At 36.7% G+C, this 4432-nt stretch overlaps 1 long non-coding RNA gene across 1 annotated transcript; it reads left to right on the forward strand.

Annotated features, from left to right (window-relative positions):
• Positions 1–262: 262 nt before the first annotated feature.
• LOC134263191 (uncharacterized) lies at positions 263–4000 on the forward strand. Its single transcript, XR_009991210.1, has 8 exons — positions 263–692; positions 804–849; positions 1377–1460; positions 1568–1649; positions 1735–1815; positions 2132–2235; positions 2314–2477; positions 3498–4000. It is a non-coding gene; the product is annotated as an uncharacterized LOC134263191 (long non-coding RNA).
• Positions 4001–4432: the final 432 nt, after the last annotated feature.

Below are 4432 nucleotides of genomic sequence, written 5' to 3' on the forward strand. Positions count from 1 at the left end.
GGACATTGCTATACTTCGCGCAGTGCAGTTGGTAGTGCTGTTTATCAGTACTTAGACAGTATTACAAGGAAAGACTACCTCGGGGCTTTAAATCATGGATATGCAAAAGTGTGTGAATGTAAAAGGGGGTTATTTTGAAGGATTTAACTAGTTTACATGTGGATACATATTGTTGTCATTATTTTATGATATACTTGCAGAATTTTCTGATCGTCCCTCGTAACAAGCTACTAAAACTACTAACGTCTGCTAAATGTTGTGTGACGCGTCTAGTGTGTTGGTGTTAGTGTTTGTGTGCTTGTCACCTCTCGCTTTCAGCCATCACCACTGGCTAGCAGCAATGTGAAAAGGGAAGGAATTTTTATGTCTTCCCCTGCCAGTACATAGCCTCTCCACAACAAGTCCTATGCGATGCCTCCACGTGGAAGCAGACGGATACTGGGTAGCTATTGGTCCCAGGCTAAGTTCGCAAGGGCGCACGGGAAGATTAGTCTCCGAAGTTTTTGCAAGCACCTTATCTAGGAGAGAAAAATGATCACAATCCCGATTTAATATAAGACTTGATTGATTTCAGTGGTAACTGGTAATAGGAATGAACCTTTGTCCATTGTCTGTCTTTGTCATTTTTGTGAAAACTCACACTTTCATCTTCATTGGGCCAAAATCAACCAAAGTTGGCAGAGTATCCTTGGGTAAATGAGATTTCAGTTCATTCAAATGAAGCCCCATGTCCTCTTCTAAAGAGAGATTATTACAAATAAGTGAAAATTAATATGACATCTTTTAAAAATCTTCTTTTAAAGATCAACTGGAGCAGGAAAGGTGACCCTTGTGTGGAATTATCCTCAGGTAGTGTACATTCAAATTTATTCAAATCTAGACCCCCCTATTAGGGTGGTGCTAGAATGAGGGATCAAAAATATACATTGGAAATTTTTTTAAAGAGACATTGTGACACACAAAGGGGAAATTTGACAAAGGTAGAATTTTTGCATGACCCTTGTCAATTTTTTTCAATTCCTGAAAGAATTTGGTTTCAGGAAATTACAGATTTCAGACACTAAAAACTCAATTTTTATGGAGAAAAATATAAATAAATTAATTTCAGTATGCCCCAATACATTGCACTAAAAGATTGTTTTACTTCTTTCCTCATATTGTATGTGCTCAGAAAAGTTGAATAAGTTACCATGACTTTAAGTACCTAAGAATAAATGTAGGTACACCAAGAATTTTGATACAGTATTTTTAAAAAGCTATATGCAGCAGCCAACATGGCCCAAAGTGGTAAACAATAAGTTCTCTGTTAAATGAAGTTTTTCAATTGATAGGAAAAGAGAGTGTTTCCCCTTTGATATCTCTTTTGTCTTTTTAAGCGGAAGAAAGTTGAGGCTGACCAGGATCCTGAAGTGAGGAGGAGTCCCTCTCCCATTAAACTGCATTCATGAGCAGAAAGTATGGTAAGATTCAGACTTTACTTCTTGTATAATTTCCTGACTTAATTTTTTTTGCTTGCCAATTGAGATTAGCTGTACCAAGCTTTAACCTCTGGACTTTTAATTGATAGAATTACAATGGGGGACCAGGGTCAATCAATATAAGAAGAGTCCATGTCCTGGCTGTGTTTTTAGGCAACATTTTCAAAAGTGGTAACTAACAAGCTTGTTTTAAGCTTCTCACTTGATATGAAGTGCAGGTATCCCCCATTTGATGTTTCTGTTTGATCTATTATAGCAGAGGAAGGTTAAGACTGACAAGGAATTCTAAGGATGGAGTCCCTCTCTCATTCCACTGCGGTAATGAGGAGAAAGCACGGTAAGATTTGGGCTTTACTTCTTAATTTTTTAAAGTACTGAACATCACCAGGGCCCACTTAAACAGCCAGGAGTCTTACATGAAGTATTATTCATTTAATACTTTCTGACCAATCCTCGTAACTCTTCTCAACTCTAAAGTAACTATACATCCCTTCCCCACCCTTATTTTCCCTGTAATTCTTATTCCAACTTTATTGTCTTATTTGATAACTGATTTTCCAGCTAATAATGTTGTAATGATAATGTTTACTTGAAATCTTTTGATTATTATATTGCATTGAATTATCAAGAACTAAAATTCTCATATTTTCAAGGACTTTGACAAGGGAAGAATGGGGGGGGGGGGGGGACCAGGGCTGACCAAGAGAAGAAGTGTCCATTGCCAAGCTTTGTCCAGCAGCCAATATCTGATTAAGAAGTGAGTAAAAAGCTTTTTTGGCAATTTTCAAATTTTCCATGTACTTGTAATTCAAGTTTGTTCAAATCATGGGTTCAGGAGGATTTACTTCTGTTGCAGAACAGCAAGACCATGTTAGCTGCAATAACACTGAAGCATTCCAAGGTTGTATGCTGGTATTGGCCCCATTTCCAAGAATGAGCAGGTTATCATGATTCAGCAAGAGTCCAAAGAGATCAACTGGGGCTGACCTGAAAATAAAGGTAAGACACAGGTTCTACTAACTCCTTCTACTGTGTGAAAATTAACTTTGCTCTCTCATTTATTAAAATTTAATTAATATTTTTAGCTCACCTGAGCTGAAAGCACAAGTGAGCTATTCTGATCAAAATTTGTCTGTAGTCAGTCCGTCTGTCTAGCTATCTGTCTGTTCATCTGTCTGTCCATCTGTAAACTTTTCACTTTTTCGACTTCTTGTCAAGAACCACTGCATTAATTTCAACCAAACTTGCCACAAAGTATCCTTGGATAAAGGGGATTCAAGTTGTTCAAATGAAGGGCCATGCCTCATTACAAGGGGAGATAAATATTAATGAAAAATTAATGGCAATTTAAAAAATTCTTCTTCTTAAGAACTACTGGGCAAGGAAAGATTTAACTTATGTGGAAACATCCTCAGCTAGTGAAGATTCAAGTTTGTACAAATAATGACCTCTGGGGGAAGGGCGGGGCCACAATGGATGATTAAAGTTTACATAGGAATATATAGGAAAAAATCTTAAAAATCTTCTTCTTGAGAACAGCAAAGCCTTGATTGGTCATATTTATATGGAAGCATCCTCGGGTAGTGTAGATTCAAGCTTGTTCAAATCATGACCCTCTGGGGTAGGGTGGTGCCACAACGGATGTTCAAAGTTTTGCATAGGAGTATATAGCAATGTCATAATTGGTCTTGTTGGTATTGAAGCATCCTCAGGTAGTATTAGGTACAGATTTGTTAAAATTACTACCCCCCAGGGTTGGGTGGGACCACAATAAATTCAGACTTAGGGAAAAAGCCACAGTTAGTCAGAAAAAAATTTAAGCATCCTTAGTTATTGAAGATTCAAGTTCGCATAAATAGAAGTTTGTTCAAATCATAACCCCCCCCCCCCTCCCTTAAGGATAGGGACCACTTAGGTATTTACTGAATTGATGTTTTCTTAGCCACAGTGTGCTCAGGTGAGCAATGTGGCCCATGGGCCTTTTGTTTGTTGATCCCCTCATGATTTGTTTCTTTACAGGTAGACTGGCATCCATAGATTGTTTCTTTAACAGCAGGCAAATAAATGAAATAAGCTTCAACAATAGTGCAACAATAGTGTGGAGAGTAAGGTTTGAACTGAAGCCTGATGTAGTCTGAATGAAGAAACAAAAATGTCAGAACTCAGAGGAACTTTTTATATTCTTTTCTTCAAACTGGACACAATAGATAGCTAAACTGTCAGAGTTCAATAGACTGTGCAGATGAATTCATTGTTATCATAGAGTGATGGACACATTACATAGCTAAATACGAAGAATCAAATGGACAATGCTGATGAGTTCATTGTTATTAACAAAGTGAGTCAATGCATTAGATAGTTGGAGAATGAAATGGACAGTGCTCAGTGTACATTATTGTTAACAAAGTGATGGACACATTAAATAGATAAACTCACAAAAGTCATTGTTCAATGACAATGTTTAATTCATTGTTATTAACAAAGTCATGGACACACTAAGCAGCTCAATGCAAGGAATCTAATGGACCGTGCTGAGTACCGTATAAGTAGAAATTTTAGCGAGGCGCAAATTTAGAGATTTCTACCTAATGTTTTATTTTTAGCAAGAAGTAATTTTAGGGATTTTTAAAATGCTAACTTAAGAAGCTATTACATGTACAAATAATACGCAATTACTGTAAATCACTTTTTATTCGAGAGAACTTTATTTTCGCGTAATTACGCGAGACAGTGTGCTCGCAAAAATTAAATTCTCATGTATAATAGTATTCCTTAACATTATATAGACCAATAACCACAATTTGTGAAAATTTTGTCTCGGTAATCAAAAGTCAACGACTACCTCGCGAAAAGGTGTCGCGAAAATTTAGTGATCTACAGTAATTTTTAGCGATATTCAATTTTAGCAATGTCAGCACCCTTGCTAGTAATGCCAAAATTAAATCCTTGCTAAA

This window comes from Saccostrea cucullata, unplaced genomic scaffold (assembly GCF_032062105.1).
Source record: "Saccostrea cucullata isolate Sc308-1 unplaced genomic scaffold, CSIRO_AGI_Scuc_v1 ctg11447, whole genome shotgun sequence".
NCBI lineage: Eukaryota > Metazoa > Mollusca > Bivalvia > Ostreida > Ostreidae > Saccostrea > Saccostrea cuccullata.